Genomic DNA, 18069 nt, shown 5'->3' on the forward strand with positions numbered 1-18069 from the left:
TGACCCTCCAAAGAGTAACCCCTCCCAGACCCATTTCTCTCGGAGTAATGCACCTAACATTATGGGCAATTTTGCATGGCCAGGTCACCTGACCTGCACGTCTTTGGACTGTAGGAAGAAACCGGAGCACCCGGAGGAAACCCACACAGACACGGAGAATGTGCAAACTCCACACAGACAGTCGCCCAAGGCTGGAATTGAACATGGGATCCTGGTGCTGTGAGGCAACAGTGCTAACCACTGAGCCACTGTGATACAGGTCAGACTTACATTGAGTTCGAAAGAATTAAACATAATCATTTTGATCGATGCTTTGAAAATAGATAGGACATTTGAGGCTCCAAGATACATTATTCTGCTTGACGAGTTTAAAAACTCACTTCTAGAGATGATAAGAATTCACGTGGAGGAACAAAAGGTTCAGGAAGTGAGAGGGCAGCAGAATTAGCAGATGAGTACATGTTGGTGCTTAAGACAAACTTCTGGCCAGAATTTGATCCTGCGAGGGAAAGAAGTTGGGACCCTACGCTACAAAGCCAAGAGTAGAGAGCACTGGTAAGAGTTTACCACAACTTAATAAAGATACCCAAGAGGGTGGAAAGGAGGTGAAAAGCCTCAGGTGTTTCCACTGTGGTAAAGTGGGACACATAAAGTCACAGTGCTGTTCGTTAAAGAAAGCCACTGTGGGAAAAGATGTTGTAAAAAAAGCTAAGCCAGTGACATTAGTGAAGGTAGTCGAGGAGACCCCAAGAAGAGCCAAGGAGCTACAGGGGAGTGCACAGCCTCAGCATGTGCTGGGTATGGAGATAGTATCTGATCTCTCCAAAGAATTTACCTCTGTGGGTAAAGTTTACTCAGAAAGAATGGGGTGGGGTGGGGAAGAACAAGTAGTTATAATTTTGAGAGATATAGGATCTAACCAGTTGCTGATAGTAAGGGATGAGTGAATATCTACTCTTTCTGATCTGTTACCCAAGAGTGTGGTAATTTGTGGGATAGATGGACAGACATTTAGCATTCCCCTATGTAAGATCAGGTTGGAGTGCCAACTCAAGACTGGGGAAATTACAGTGGGAGTGTCCATTGCAAGAATACAGTTTATTCTTGGGAATGATTTGGCAGGATCCAAAGTGGGAGTGACATTCCTTGTTGTGGAGAAGCCCAAGGAAGACCAAGAAACTGAGGAGTTAAAACAGAAATATCCTGGTATTTTCCCAGACTGTGTAGTAACCAGATCCCGCTGTCATAAGTCACAGCATGAAGTGAAAAGTAAAGAAAAAGATGAAGGAGTTGAGCTTCAGTTAGTAGACACCCTGTTTGTTGTAATGGTGCATGAAAAACCTGAATAGGCAGAGAGTCAGACAGATGTGTTTAGTCCTGAAAGGCTAAGAGACTTGCAAGAGCGAGACAAGACAATAAAAGATATATATGTAAATGTGTACCCTGAAAAGGAGGCAGAGAATATTCCAGATGGAGATTATCTGAAAGATAGAATCCTCAGATGGAAATGGAGACCATGGCAGGTTAGTGCAGAGGAGAAATGGGCCAAAGTGCACCAGGTTGTGTTGTCAGTAGCCTACAGACAGGAAGTGTTACGGGTAACACATGAACTATCTGTAGGAGGTCAGCTAGGATTGCAAAAGACTCAGGCCAAGGTAGAAAAACATTTTTATTGGCCTGGAGTGCACAAGGATGTGGTTACATTTTGCCGTACGTGTCATACATGACAAATGGTAGGTAAGCCACAGGGGCGGTAATAAAACCAGTACCTTTGTTGCCAATTCCCGCATTTGAAGAACCTTTCACCATCATAATGAAAAGATGGCTTCATTTTCTTTCTATTCTTTAAACACGTTACCCTACCATACAGATACTGTTATGAAACGGGGTAAGCTCTCCTGCTTAATTTAAACCCAGCAATGCAGAAAAGATTTATCCTGTGCAGTGATCTGTAAAAATTCGAGCAGTCAAGAACTATGTAAAGTAAAAATTAACAACTTTATGTCTTAAAGTATATCTGAGGATAATTAACTAACCACTATTTACAAATTCTTTCTCTAATCTATCTCCTTTTTTCAGTTTGGTAGACACCGTTAAACCTGGCTTTGAACGGATCTCCTATCACTGGTGACAGTACTAACAAGTCATCCCCTTGGGAAAATGTCTGAATCTCAGAGCTTTTATCTGCCACCTGCTTCATTCTACACTGTGCTCTCTTTAGGGGCTGTTTAGCTAACTCACCTACTTGATTTACTCTCTCTCACCTCTGATATATAATCTGAGATCTCCAACTTTGGTCCTGTCAATTTTTCTTTAATTAATTTCAAAGGGCCTCTCACTTCATGGCCAAACATTAACTCAAAGGGAGTAAACTGGGGCATCTCTAATGGCAGACAATACAAATAGGATGACTTTATCCCAATCATTTGGGTAATCCTGACAGTATGTTCTCAACCTGGTCTTCAAGGTCTGATGCCATCTTTCTAAAGCTCCCTGGGATTCAGGATGATACACACTGGATTTAAAATGCTATATATCTAAACTACTCAAAACCTCCTTAAACAGCCTAACAGTAAAATTTGACCCTTGGCCCAACTGAAACTCTCTGGGTAGCTCATACCGTGTGAAGAAAGCTGTCAACACCTTTTGCCTTGATACACTGTAATGGAATTGCCTCCGGAAATCTGGTAGACACATTCATTATCGTTAACAAATAGTGTTTCCCACTTTTAGTTCTCAGGAGGGACCTGCACAGTGACCTTCAAGGTGACCTTTTGGTCCAGCAGCTAGAGTAGCTGGTTGCCTGGAGACACAAAGAAATTCAAATTAGGCCAATCAGTTTAAATTTTACCCACCCCGCCCCAAACAAAACCAAACTCCAATCAAGTTTGAATTGAGTATATTGACAATATTAAAAACCAATGACACAATCCGATGCTTTGGGGTATAAGACCAGGAATACGAGAACAGTTGGGGGAGAACTGCCAAAAGGCCAATGGATGTAGGCTGCTAGGAAGAACTCTCTGAGAGGTACCTGTCTGAAGAAGGCGTTTGTGCAAAAAAGGAGCATCGACACCGACCTGGTGAGCAAATCTACAGAGGAAAATACAAAGATTTGACAGCTGGCTGGTTTTGAAATTTGAATGTTTCTGTAAATCTCACTCAGAGGTTTTATCGGACCAATATTGTAGAGGGGAAGGTAAAAGATAGGTTTAGATAAATGAGTTGTAAATAGTTGTTAGTTAATTATTCCCTGTTAGACTTTTTAAAAATTAAAATGATTAATTTTTACTTTAAATAGTGACTTTTGGGATTGTTCTTTGCCTCTCGAATTTTCACAGATTCAGTACAAGGTGAGTCTTTTCTGTGTATCAGGTTTAAATTAGCAGAGGGGTTTACCCCATGTCAGAACAATAGCACAAGGAAGATAGTAAAGTGAAGAGTATGTGGGTAAGTTTGATCTTAGAGTAGGATAAAAGGTTGGCTAACATTGAGAACCAAAGGGCCTGTGCTGTGCTGTTCTATATTCAATGTTCTTTTACATTTTCTCACATTACACTCCATTTGTAAACACTGGGGGCAGCACAGTGGCTCAGTGGTTAGTACTGCTGCCTCACAGCTCCAGGGATCAGGGTTCGATTCCCACCCTGGGCAACTGACTGTGTGGAGTTTGCACGTTCTCCCCGTGTCTGCGTGGGTTTCCTCCGGGTGCTCCGGTTTCCTCCCACAGTCCAAAGATGTGCAGGTCAGGTGAATTGGTCATGCTAAATTGCCCATAGTTTTAGGTGCATTAGTCAAGGGTAAATATAGGGTAGGGAACGGGTCTGGGTGGGTTGCTCTTCGGACGGTCGGTGGAGACTTGTTGGGCCGAAGGGCCTGTTTCCATACTGTAGGAAATCTAATCTAATCTAATTTGCTTCACCTTTAATATCCCTCTCACAACCTGCCTTTCCACCTATTTTTGTCTTGTCTGCAAATTTGGCCACAGTACATTTAGTTCCTTGCTCCAAGTCATGAATGCATATTGTAAACAGTTGCAGTCCCAGCAGTGATCCCGGGGGAACCTCATTACAGGTTACCAATCCCTTGTCCTCTCTTGCTGCTTCCTGCCCAAATACCAGTACTCTATCCATGCTAATGTACTACCTCCGATAGTACAGGCTCTTGTCTTGACTTAACCTTTTGAATGAGCTTTATTGTCACATGTACTCAGATAAGTGCAGTGAAAAGGTTACAAGTCACCCTGACAGCGTCATCTTAGGTACAAAGGTACCTCAGTACAGATTCTTCAATCCAAGTTCTCAGGAAAAGAAAATTAGAAAGTAAAGAAGTCTAACATTACAGATGATCGGGATAAATTAGAAAATACAGAAATAAAGAGTTCAGAACAATGGTCCTTCCAAACCAGCCCATGCCTCTAGTCCGCACCAGACCTTGATTCCAGACCAGGCTGGGTTTCATCTCAAGGCCAGGAGACTACTCTGGAATCATCTCAAGACCACTAGCCCATGCTGAGACCAGCCAGGCCAAGAGTCCACCATGTATTGCCAAAAGACCACCACGACAGGCCAAGAGACTGCCAAGCTGGGCTGAAAGAGCATGCCAGGCTGGGAGACCACCACACTGGTCTGAAAGACCTCCACACCGGGCTGGGAGACTGCCATGCCAGACCAAGAGGCCAGGCCAAGAGGGCGCCTTATCGGGTCCACGCTGAAGCTGTGAGTCTCAGTCTGGATGTCTGAGGCTGAGAGTCTGAACCCACACTGAGGCAGGGAGTCTCAGGACGAGAAGAAAGAAGAGAGAAGGACAAACACAACACAAAAGAGAGAGAAAAAAGGAAAGAAACAGACAGAGCAGACCAGCTCTGGCTGAAGTGCTCTGCTCCAACACCATCTTGGATGTACCTTATTGAACATCTTCTGGAAGTCCAAACACAATTAAATCTAATGGTTCCACCCTGGTCATGACTTCCTCGAAAAGCTCTAATAAATTAGTCACACATGACTTCCCTTTTGAAGCCGTGCTGACTCTGCTTGATTAGATTACAATTTTCCAAATGTTCTGCTGTTACTTTCTTAATAATTGATTCAATAACTTTCTAAAAATCGATGTTAAGTTAATTAGCCTCGAGTTACCCACTTTTTGCCTCCCTCCATTTATTATTAGAGGTGTTGCACTGGCAGTTTTCCAACCAATAGTCAATAGACAATAGGGGCAGGAGTAGGCCATTCTGCCCTTTGAGCCTGCACCACCATTCAATATGATCATGGCTGATCATCCTTAATCAATATCCTGTTCCTGCCTTATCTCCATAACCCTTGATTCCACAATTCGTGAGAGCTCTATCCAACTCTTTCTTAAATGAATCCAGAGACTGGGCCTCCACTGCCCTCTGGGGCAGAGCATTCCACACAGCCACCACTCTCTGGGTGAAGAAGTTTCTCCTCATCTCTGTCCTAAATGGTCTACCCTGTATTTTAAGCTGTGTCCTCTGGTACTTGTCCAGAATCCAGTGATTGTTTGGAAAATTACAGCCAATGCATCCACTGTCTCTGTAACTATCTCCTTTAGGATCCTAATATTCAAGGGACTTATCTGTCTTTTACCTCATTAGTTTATCCAAATACTACTTCTTAAGCAATGACGATGGTACTTAATTCCTCCCCTGTATTCTCTACTGTCAATGCAATGTTTGAAATATCTTACTCCCCTGTTTAGTCTGTGGCAAAAAGACCTCCCACCTTGTAGAAAATTGAGAAACCTGCTTATCTGGAATACTCAGTGTCTCTGCTGGATTGATAGCTTGCAGAGCATGTTGAATGACTGCTTCATTTCCGATCTGAAATATTTCCCATTCTGTTGTAACCATCCTTTACTATCTTTACAGGGAGTGCTGACTTTCACAGCATGTCAGCAATGTCCATCTGTTTCCTTTGCTTAGATGTCACATCTAGGTGCATAATACCATAGGAGCCAAATTAGGCCATTTGAACCATCGTGTCTGCTCTCCCCTAGTTGATATGTTTTTCAATTCCATTCTCCTGCCTTCTCCCCATAACCCTTGATCTCCTTACTCATCAAGAACCTACCTATCTCTGTCTTAAGTGCACTCAGTGAGATGGCCTCTACAGTCTTCTGCAGCAATGAGTTCCAAGGATTAACCGACCTCTGGCTGAGGAAATTGCTCTTCATCTTAGTGCTAAAGGGTAATTCTTTCACTCTGAAACAATGCCCTTGGGTCCTTGTCTCTCCTACTAGTGGAAACATCTTCTCTACATCCACTCTATCCTGGCTTCTTAATATTCTGGAAGTTTCAGTGTAAGATACCTTCCTCATCCTTTGAAACTCCGAGTACATTCCCAGAGTGGTCAGCTGCTCCTCATATGACAAGCCCTTCTTCCCCAGCTTTGTTCTTGTAAATCTCCTTTGGACTCACTCTAATGCCACACATCCTTCTTTCAGTGGCCCAAGACTGCTCACCCTGTTCTAGTCCCTGACCAGAGACTTACACAGCCTCAGCAGTACATCTCTGCTCTTCTATTCCAGCCCTCTTGAAATGAGCATTGCATTTGCCTTCCAAATTGCCAGCTGAACCGGCATGTTAACCTCAACAAAGATCCTGAGCTAGGACTCCCAAGTAGCTTTGTGCTTCAAATTTCGAAAGCCCTTCCCATTCAGAAAATATTCTTTTTCCTACCTCACACTTTCCCGTGTTGTATTCTATCCCCCATTTCTTTGCCCACTCTCTAAACTCATCCAAGTCCTTCTGCAGTCTCCCTACTTCCACAACACTACCTGCCCCTTCACCAACTTTTGTGATATCAGCAAACTTAGTGACAATGCCCTCAATTCCTTTGTCCAGATTATTAACGTATAACGTGAATTGTTGCCGTCTCAATACTGACCCCTGCGGAACTCCACTAGTCACTGGCTGCAAGTCTGAAAAAGACCCCTTTATCTCCATTCTCTGCTGTCTGCCAGTCAGCCAATCCTTTATCCATGCCAGTACCTTGCCCATAACACTGTGGGCTCTTATCTCATTTAGCTGCACCTTGTGTGGCATTGTTGTAATTAGAATAGTATTGTTTGTGGATGCTTCGGAGCAGAATACTCATAGAATCATAAAGTTAAAGATCAGCAAGGCGGCCTTTGTGTGGAGCCGCAGGAGATGGAGGAGATATAAATGAGTAATTTGCATCAGTGTTTACTGTGAAAAAGGACATGGAAGATATAGACTGTAGGGAAATAGGTGGTGACATCTTGTAAAATGGCCATATTACAGAGGATGAAGTGCTGGATGTCTTGAAATGCATACACGTGGATAAATCCCTAGGACTTGGTCAGGTGTACCCTGGAACTCTATGGGAAGCTAGGGATGTGATTGCTGGGCCCCTTGCTGAGATATTTGTATCGTTGATAGTCACAGGTGAGGTGCCGTAAGATTGGAGGTTGGCTAACGTGGTGCCACTGTTTAAGAAAGGTGGTAAGGAAAAGCCAGGGATCTATAGACCAGTGAGCCTGACGTCAGTGGTGGGTAAGTTGTTGGAGGAACCCCTGAGGGACAGGATGTACATGTATTTGGAGAAGCAAGGACTGATTAGGGATAGTCAACATGGCTTTGTGCATGGGAGATCATGTCTCACAAACTTGATTGAGTCTTTTGAAGAAGTAACAAAGAGGATTGATGAGGGAAGAGCGGTGGATGTGACCCATATGGACTTCAGTAAGGTGGTCGACAAATTTTGCCATGGGAGACTGGTTAGCAAGATTGGATCTCATGGAATACAGGGAGAACCAGCCATTTGGATACAGAACTGGCTCGAAGATAGAAGACAGAGGGTGGTGGTGGAGGGTTGTTTTTCAGACTGGAGGCCTGTGACCAGTGGAGTGCCACAAGGATCAGTGCTGGGTCCACTACTTGATGTCATTTATATAAATGATTTGGATGTGAGCTTAAGAGGCATCGTTAGTAAGTTTGCAGATGACACCAAATTTGGAGGGGTATTGGATAGCGAGGGTTACCTTTGATTACAACAGTCTCCACATGTCTGCTGTGCCCTTTCTGTGGAACAATTGCTCTCAGTCTGTACTTCCCAACTCCTGTCTCATAGTGTCATTATTCCCTTTTCCCCAATTAACTATCTTCCCTCAGTAATTGCTCCTTTCCCTCTCTAAGGCTATGTTAAATAGCAAGTTTTGAGAAGATTTGTAGCTATGTTAAATGTCAGGCAGTTGTGATCACTGTCACCAAAGTGTTTCCCACTGTGAGATCTGACACTTGTTCTGGCTCATTGCTGAGCACCAAATCCAAAATGGCCTCTCCCCTCGTCGGTTTGTGTACATACTGAGTAAGGAAATCCTCCTAATCACACCTGACAAAAACTGCTCCATCTAAACCATCTGCACTTAGGAGGTTCCAGTCAATGTTGGGAAAATTGAAATCCCCATAACTACAACCCTGTTACCTCTGTATGTTTCCAGAAACTGCCCGCCTATGCATTCTTCAATCTCTCTATTGCTATTAGGTGGTCTGTAGAAAACCCCCAATGAGGTGGCTGCTCCCTTGTGTTCCTGCCTTCCACCCACACTGACTCAGCAGACACACCTTCCTCAACAACCTTCATTTCTGTAGCTGTGATGCACTCCCTGATTAGCAACGCTACACCCCCTCCTCGTTTTCCACCATCCCTGTTCTTTTTAAACATTCTAAACCCTAGAACATCCATATCCCACCATACCCTTCCTATTCATATACCCATCCAGATGCCTTTTAAATGTTGCAATTGTACTAGCCTCCACCACTTCCTCTTTTCAAGGAGGGTAATAGGGAAATCCGTGGCAATTACAGACCAGTTAGTCTTACGTCTGTGGTCAGCAAAGTTTGGAAAGAATTCTGAGGGATAGGATCTACGAGTATTTAGCAAAGTATAGCGTGATTAAAGGCAGTCAGCATGGCTTTGTGAGGGGCAGGTCATGACTCACCAATCTTATTGAGTTCTTCGAGGAGGTGACAAGACAGGTCGACGGAGGTCAAGCAGTGGATGTGGTGTATATGGACTTCAGCAAGGTATTTGATAAGGTTCCCCATGGTAGGCTCATTCATAAAGTCAGGAAGTATGGCATACAGGGAGATTTGGCTATCTGGATTCAGAACTGATTGGCTGATAGAAGGCAGAGGGTGGTTGTAGATGGAAAGTATTCTGCCAGGAGGTCAGTGTTGAGTGGGGGCCCGCATGGCTCTGTTCTTGGGCCTCTGCTCTTCAGATCTTTTATAAATGACTGGGATGAGGAGGTTGAGGGGGTGGGTTAGTAAATTTGCAGATGACACAAAGGTTGGAGGTGTCGTCGATAGTATCGAGGGCTATTGCAGGCTGCAGTGCAACATAGAGAGGATAAAGAGCTGGGCTGAGAAATGGCAGATGGAGTTCAACCTGGATAAATGGGAAGTGATGCATTTTGGAAGGTCGAACTCGAATATAGGATTAAAGAGAGGATTCTTGATAGCGTGGAGGAACAGAGGGATCTGGGTGTGCAAGTACATAGATCCCTCAAAGTTGCCACCCAAGAGGATAGGGTTGTTAAGAAAGCATATGGTATTTTGGCTTTTATTAACATGGGGATCGAGTTTAAGAGCTGCGAGTCCCTGGTGAGACCACACTTGGAATATTGTGTCCAGTTATGGTCGCCCTTCCTCTAGGAAAGATGCAGAGGATTTGTAGAGGGTGCAAAGAAGGTTTATCAGGATGCTGCCTGGACTGGAGGGCTTGCCTTATGAAGAAAGGTTGAAAAAGCTTGGATTTTTCTCTCTGGAGAGAAGGAGGAAGAGAGGAGACCTGGTCGTGGTGTACAAAATAATGAGAGGAATAGATAGAGTCAATAGCCAGAGACTTTTCCCCAGGACAGGATTGACTGGTAAGATGGATCATAGTTTTAAGAGATAGGAGACGTCAGAGGTAGGTTCTTTACGCAGAGAGTTGTGAATGCATGGAATGCATTGCTAGTAGTGGTAGTGGAAGCAGAGTCATTAAGGACATTTAAGCGACTGCTGAACATGCACATGGATAGCAGTGAGTTGAGGGGTGGTTAGGTTAAGTTATTTTATTTTACATTAGGAATAAACCTCGGCACAACATCGTAGGCCAAAGTTCTATTAACTTTCCCACCACCAATGTCAGGCTCACTGGTCTACAGTTCCCTAACTTGTCCTTACCTTACCACCCATCTTAAACGATGGCACCATGTTAGCCAACTTCCAGTCTTCCGGCACCTCACCTGTGACTATCGGTGATACAAATATCTCAGTAAGAAGCCCAGCAATCACTTCCCTAGCTCCCCACAGAGTTCTAGGATATACCTGATCAGGATTTATCCACTTTTATGTGCTTCAAGACATCCAGCACTTCCTCCTCTCTAATAAGCACATTTTTCAAGATATGGTGCTGGAAAAACACAGCAGGCCAGGCAGCATCCGAGGAGCAGGAGAATCGACGTTCGGGCATAAGCCCTTCTTCAGGAATGAGGCTGGTGTGCCAAGTGGATTGAGATAAAAGGTAGGGGGGAGGGAATTTGGGGGAGGGGCACTGGGAATACAATAGGTGGAAGGAGGTGAGGGTGAGGGTGATAGGCCGGAGAGGGGTGGGGGCGGAGAGGTCGGGAAGAAGATTGCAGGTCAAGAGGGTGGTGCTGAATCTGAGGGTTGGGACTGAGATAAGTTGGGGGGAGGGGAAATGAGGAAGCTGGAGAAATCTACATTCATCCCGTGTGGTTGGAGGGTTCCTCGGCGGAAGATGAGGCGTCGTGTGGCCAGGGTCTGGCGATGGAGGAGGCCAAGGACCTGGCGGAGTGGGAGGGGGAGCTAAAGTGTTCAGCCACGGGGCAGTTGGGTTGGTTGGTGCGGGTGTCCCAGAGGTGTTCCCTGAAACGTTCCGCAAGTAGGCGGTCTGTCTCCCCAATGTAGAGGAGACCACATCGGGTGCAGTGGATACAGTAAATGATGTGTGTGGAGGTGCAGGTGAATTTGCGACGTATATAGAAGGATCCATTGGGACCTTGGAGGGAGGTGAGGGGAGAGGTGTGGGCACAAGTTTTGCACTTCTTGCGGTTGCAGGGGAAGGTGCCGGGAGTGGAGGTTGGGTTGGTGGGAGGTGTGGACCTGACGAGTGAGTCGCGGAGGGAGTGGTCTCTCCTGAATGCAGATAGGGGTGGAGAGGGAAATATAACCCTGGTGGTGGGGTATGTCTGGAGGTTGCAGAAATGACGGAGGATGATATGATGTATGCGGAGGTTGGTGGGGTGGAAGGTGAGGACCAGTGGGGTTCTGTCCTGGTGGCGATTGGAGGGGCGGGGTTACATAGAACATAGAACAGTACAGCACAGAACAGGCCCTTCAGCCCACGATGTTGTGCCGACCATTGATCCTCATGTATGCACCCTCAAATATCTGTGACCATATGCATGTCCAGCAGTCTCTTAAATGTCCCCAATGACCTTGTTTCCACAACTGCTGCTGGCAACGCATTCCATGCTCTCATAACTCTCTGTGTAAAGAACCCGCCTCTGACATCCCCTCTATACTTTCCTCCAACCAGCTTAAAACTATGACCCCTCGTGTTAGCCATTTCTGCCCTGGGAAATAGTCTCTGGCTATCGACTCTATCTATGCCTCTCATTATCTTGTATACCTCAATTCGGTCCCCTCTCCTCCTCCTTTTCTCCACTGAAAAAAGTCTGAGCTCAGTCAACCTCTCCTTATAAGGTAAGCCCTCCAGTCCAGGCAGCATCCTAGTAAACCTCCTCTGAACCCTCTCCAAAGCATCCACATCTTTCCTATAATAGGGCGACCAGAACTGGACGCAGTATTCCAAGTGTGGTCTAACCAAAGTTTTATAGAGCTGCAACAAGATCTCACGACTCTTAAACTCAATCCCTCTGTTAATGAAAGCCAAAACACCATATGCTTTCTTAACAACCCTGTCCACTTGGGTGGCCATTTTAAGGGATCTATGTACCTGCACACCAAGATGCCTCTGTTCCTCCACACTGCCAAGAATCCTATCCTTAATCCTGTACTCAGCTTTCAAATTCGACCTTTCAAAATGCATCACCTCTCATTTATCCAGGTTGAACTTCATCTGCCACCTCTCAGCCCATCTCTGCATCCTGTCAATGTCCAGCTGCAGCCTACAACAAAGGCGGAGGTGCGGGAAGTGGAGGAGATGCGGTGGAGATCGTCGTCCACCACGTCGGAGGGGAAATTGCGGTCTTTGAAGAAGGAGGCCATCTGGGTTGTTCGGTGTTGGAATTGGTCCTCCTGGGAGCAGGTGTGGCGGAGGCGGAGGAATTGGGAATATGGGATGGCATTTTTACAGGGAGCAGGGTGGGAGGAGGTGTAATCTAGGTAGCTGTGGGAGTCGGTCGGTTTGTAGTAGATGTCTGTGTTGAGTCGGTCACCCGAGATAGAAATGGAGAGGTCTAGGAAGGGGAGGGAGAAGTCTGAGATGGTCCAGGTAAATTTGAGGTCGGGGTGGAAGGTGTTAGTAAAGTGGATGAACTGTTCAACCTCCTCGTGGGAGCATGAAGTAGCGCCAATACAATCATTGATGTAGCGGAGGAAAAGGTGGGGGATGGTACCAGTGTAGCTGCGGAAGATGGACTGACCATCTATTTCCTTGCATTCTATATTTTCCATGTCCTTTTCCACAGTAAACACTGATGCAAAATACTCATTTAGTATCTCCCCCATCTCCTGCGGCTCCACACAAAGGCTGCCTTGCTGATCTTTGAGGGGCTCTACTCTCTCTTTAGTTACCCTTTTGCCCTTAATGTATTTGTAAAAACCCTTTAGATTCTCCTTAAATGTATTTGCCAAAGCTATCTCATGTCCCCTTTATGACCTCCTGATTTCCCTCTTAAGTATACTCGTTCTGCCTTTACACTCTTCTAAGGATTCACTCGATCTATCCTGTCTATACCTGACATATGCTTCCTTCTTTTTCTGAAGCAAACCCTCAATATCTTTCGCCATCCAGCATTCTCTGCACTTACCAGCCTTCCCTTTCACCCTAACAGGAATATACTTTCTCCAGATTCTCGTTATCTCATTTCTGAAGGCTTCCCATTTTCCAGCCATCCCTGTACCTGCGAACATCTGCCTCGAATCGGCCTTTGAAAGTTCTTGCCTAATACCATCAAAATTGGCCTTTTTCCAATTTAGAACTTCAACTTTTAGATCTGGTCTATCCTTTTCCATCACTATTTTAAAACTAATAGAATTATGGTCGTTGGCCCCAAAGTGCTCCCCCACTGACACCTCAGTCACCTGCCCTGCTTTATTTCCAAAGAGTAGGTCAAGTTTTGCACCTTCTCTAATAGATACATCCACATACTGCATCAGAAAATGTTCTTGTCGATGTTTTACAAATTTCTCTCCATCTAAACCCTTAACACTATGACAGTCCCAGTCTATGTTTGGAAAGTTAAAATCTCCTACCATAACCGCCTTATTATTCTTACAGATAACTGAAATCTCCTGACAAATTTGTTTCTCAATTTCCCTCTGACTATTAGGGGCTCTATAATACATCCTAATGAGGTGATCATCCCTTTCTTATTTCTCAGTTCTACCCGAATAACTTCCCTGGATGCATTTCTGGGAATATCCTCGCTCAGTACAGTTGTAATGCTATCTCATATCAAAAATGCCACTCTCCCTCCTCTCTTGCCTCCCTTTCTGTGGTGTTTGTATCCTGGAATATTAAGCTGCCAGTCCTGTCCATCCCTGAGCTATATTTCTGTAATTGCTATCCTATGCCAGTCCCATGTTCCTAACCATGCCCTGAGTTTATCTGCCTTTCCTGTTGGGCCTCTTGCATTGAAATAAATGCAGTCTAATTTATCAATCCCAAATTGTTTTCTGTTTTGTCCCTGTCTGCCCTGATTGTTTCAATTGTTTCTTTTCTCAATGGTACCAGTCAATAGACAATAGGTGCAGGAGTAGGCCATTCTGCCCTTCGAGCCTGCACCACCATTCAATATGATCATGGCTGATCATCCTTAATCAGTATCCTGTTCCTGCCTTTTCTCAATAACCCTTGATTCCACAATCCTTGAGATCTCTATCCAACTCTTTCTTAAATGAATCCAGATTCTGGACCTCCACTGCCCTCTGGGGCAGAGCATTCCACACAGCCACCACTCTCCGGGTGAAGATGTTTCTCCTCATCTCTGTCCTAAATGGTCTACCTCGTATTTTTAAGCTGCGTCCTCTGGTTCGGCACTCACCCATCAGCGGAAACATGTTTCCTGCCTCCAGAGTGTCCAATCCTTTAATAATCTTATATGTCTCAATCATATCCCCTCTCAGTCTTCTAAACTCATCAAATTGATCAGATTGATCTCTTTCCTCACTATCTCCCTGGGTACCACTCCCCCACCTTACTAGTTTAAATCCTCCTGAGCAGCTCTGGCAAATCTCCCTGTCAGTATATTAGTCCCCTTCCAATTCAGGTGCAATCCATCCTTCTTGTACAGGTCACTTCTACCCCAGAAGAGATTCCAATGATCCAAAAATGTGAATCCTTCTCCCATACACCAGCTCCACAGTCATGCATTCATCTGCTCTGTCCTCCTATTCCTACCCTCACTAGCTTGTAGCATTGGGAATAATCCAGATATTACTACTCTTGAGGACATCCTTTTTAAAGTTCTGCCAAACTCTCTATATTTTCCCTTCAGAATCTCAACCTTTTCCCTTCCTGTGTCGTTGGTTCCAATGTGTACAATGACCTTCTGCTGGCCCTCTCCCCATGGAGAACATTCTGCACCCTCTCTGAGACATCCTTGATCCTGGCACCAGGGAAGCAACACACCATTCTGATTTTTCGCAGCTAGCCTCAGACTAGAGAGTCCCCTAACACAAACGATTTCTTGGAACCCTTTGTACCCCTCATTGCATTATAGCCTGTCTCAAGACCAGAAACTTGGCTCTTTGTGCTACATTCCTCTGAGAATCCATCATTCCCTACATTTTCCAAAACAGCATATTTGTTTGAAATGGGGATAGCCACAGAAGAGCTGAAAATGTGTTGCTGAAAAAGCGCAGCAGGTCAGGCAGCATCCAAGGAGCAGGAGAATCGATATTTCGGGCATGAGCCCTTCTTCAGGAATGAGGAAAGTGTGCCAAGCAGGCTAAGATAAAAGGTAGGGAGGAGGGACTTGGGGGAGGGGTGTTTGAAATGCGATAGGTGGAAGGAGGTTAAGGTGAGGGTGATAGGCCAGAGTGGGGGTGTGGGTAGAGAGGTCAGGAAGAAGATTGCAGGTTAGGAAGGTGGTGCTGAGTTCGAGGGTTGAGACTGAGACAAGGTGGGGGGAAGGGGAAATGAGGAAACTGGAGAAATCTGAGTTCATCCCTTGTGGTTGGAGGGTTCCTAGGCGGAAGATGAGGCGCTCTTCCTCCAGCCATCGTGTTGCTATGGTCTGGCGATGGAGGAGTCCAAGGACCTGCATGTCCTTGGTGGAGTGGGAGGGGGAGTTGAAGTGTTGAGCCACAGGGTGGTTGGGTTGGTTGGTGCGGGTGTCCCAGAGGTGTTCTCTGAAACATTCCGCAAGTAGGCGGCCTGTCTCCCCAATATAGAGGAGGCCACATCGGGTGCAGCTGATGCAATAGATGATGTGTGTGGAGGTGCAGGTGAATTTGTGGCGGATATGGAAGGATGCCTTGGAGGGAAGTAAGGGGGGAGGTGTGGGCATAAGTTTTGCATTTCTTGCTGTTGCAGGGGAAGGTGCCGGGAGTGGAGGATGGGTTGGTGGGGGGTGTAGACCTGACGAGGGAGTCATGGAGGGAGTGGTCTTTTTGGAATGCTGATAGGGGAGGGGAGGCTAAATATATCCCTGGTGGTGGGGTCCGTTTGGAGATGGTGGAAATGACGACGGATGATACGATGCATATGGAGGTTGGTGGGGTGGTAGGTGAGCCACAGAAGACTCCTGCACTGCTTGCCTACGTCTCTTGCCTTTCCTGGAGTTAACCCATCAATGTGACTGTATCTGTAACTTTTCTCACTTTCTATAACTGCTATCCATCACACCCTCTTGTTCTTGTAAATTCGTCATTGCCTCCACCTGTTGCTCCAACTGATCTATTCGATCTGATAGGATTCGCAAACAACAGCATTTATTGCAGATATAATCCTCAGTAACACGTAAACTTTTCCTAAACTCTCACATCCAACAAGAAGAGCATATCACTCTACTTAGGGCCATTTTTGCTTCTTCCAATCTTCTGACCCAGAAAATAGCGGCATCTTATTCTTGTACAAAACACTTCTCCAGGCTAACTTAATACTTACGGCTTATATTTTTAAGTTTAATCAAGAGACATAGCGTTTCTCCAAGTTTTGTCTTGCTGATGTCACACCGTAGGAGAAAGTGAGAACTGCAGATGCTGGAGACCAGCGTTGAGAAGTGTGGTGCTGGAAAAACACAGCAGGCCAGGCAGCATCCGAGGAGCAGGAGAATCGACGTTTCGGGCATAAGCCCTTCTTCAGGAATGATTCACTCCTGAAGAAGGGCTTATGCCCGAAACGTCGATTCTCCTGCTCCTCGGATGCTGCCTGGCCTGCTGTGCTTTTCCAGCAACAACTGATATCACACTGTAGGTTGGTCTCAATATTTATGGTATGTTAGTATTAGCGTTGCATCACCAATTGCTTAGATTTTATGGAATGTCGCGTCTTGCATCCACTATATATCCTGGGTAGTGAGTTAGCATGACTGTCACATAATGAATTTGGACAAGAAAGTTTGAAGAATTGGTGATGAATCAAACCAGCTGTTGCACCTCTTTTGTATCTGTTTGTCACTACATCTCTGCTACAGCTCTCGACTTTTGGGATCTCGGTAAAAACATTTTGTTGTACATGACCTAGATATTTCTTTTTCCCTAATCAACTGGTTAGCAATGTCATTACTCACTTCTGTAGCAGGTGGGATCTGAATCTGGGACTCCTGTTTCAGAGGTAGGGGCACATCCACTGCACCATAAGACCTATGTACTTGTCACTGGGTGCTTTGTCTACAATTTTTACTTTCTCAGCTTCAGTTTCATTTGATGGGCTCTGTTTAGCAATCATCTAGATTTTGATAGTGGTGAGCAATAGTGAGCAAACTTAACAATGTGCCTAACCAGGCAATAACAGACCTTCTGTAAAAGGAGTGGCCATTGTTGGATCTACTTTAATTGTTAATGTCCATGCTTGATGGTGGGGTTGAAATTTGTCTGCTGAATAGTTTCAATAAAATGAGAAATCAAGATATAATGGGAACCACACTGTACTATACTTGCCTTTTTGACTTGTTTATCACCTTTGAAGTGGTTGACCCCTCTGTGCCTCACCACTACTGTTCAACTGGATGAGGGTGCGCTCACCTATCCATTCATCTAACTGCAGCCAAAGAATCACTTGCAATGGATTGTCCCACATCATTGTCTCTGCTGCTCTGCAAAGATCTTGAGCTAAAGGGAGGGGATGAATAGGCTGTGGCTTTTTTTCCCTAGAACTTTGAAGGCTGAGCGTTGGAGTGTTTGCAGATGACACTAAGATGAGTGGCAGAACAAAGCGTGCAGAGGACTGTGAAACTTTGCGAGCAATTTAGATACATTGAGTGTGTGGGCAGAGGTCCAGCAGATGGAAGACAATGTTAATAAAGTGAAGTCATCCATTTTGGTAGGAGTAACAGTAAAAAGGATTATTATTTGACGGTAAAACATTGCAGCATGCTACTATGCAGAGGGACCTGGGTATTCCTGTGTATGAATCACAGAGGGTTGATCTATAGGTACAACAGGTAATTAGGAAGGCAAATGGAATTTGTCCTTCACTGCTAAAGGGATTATGTTTAAAAGCAGAGAGGTTATGTTACAGATGTACAAGGTGCTAGTGAGGCCACACCTGGAATACTGTGTGCAGTTTTGGTCTCCTTACTTGAGAAAGGATGTACTGGCGCTGGAGGGGATGCAGAGGAGGTTCACTAGGTTGATTCTGGAGTGGAGGGGTTTGGCTTATGAGGAGA

This window comes from Chiloscyllium plagiosum, unplaced genomic scaffold (assembly GCF_037043375.1).
Source record: "Chiloscyllium plagiosum isolate Xiang-an unplaced genomic scaffold, Cpla_swu_hap1 HiC_scaffold_12, whole genome shotgun sequence".
Classification (NCBI taxonomy): Eukaryota; Metazoa; Chordata; class Chondrichthyes; order Orectolobiformes; family Hemiscylliidae; genus Chiloscyllium; species Chiloscyllium plagiosum.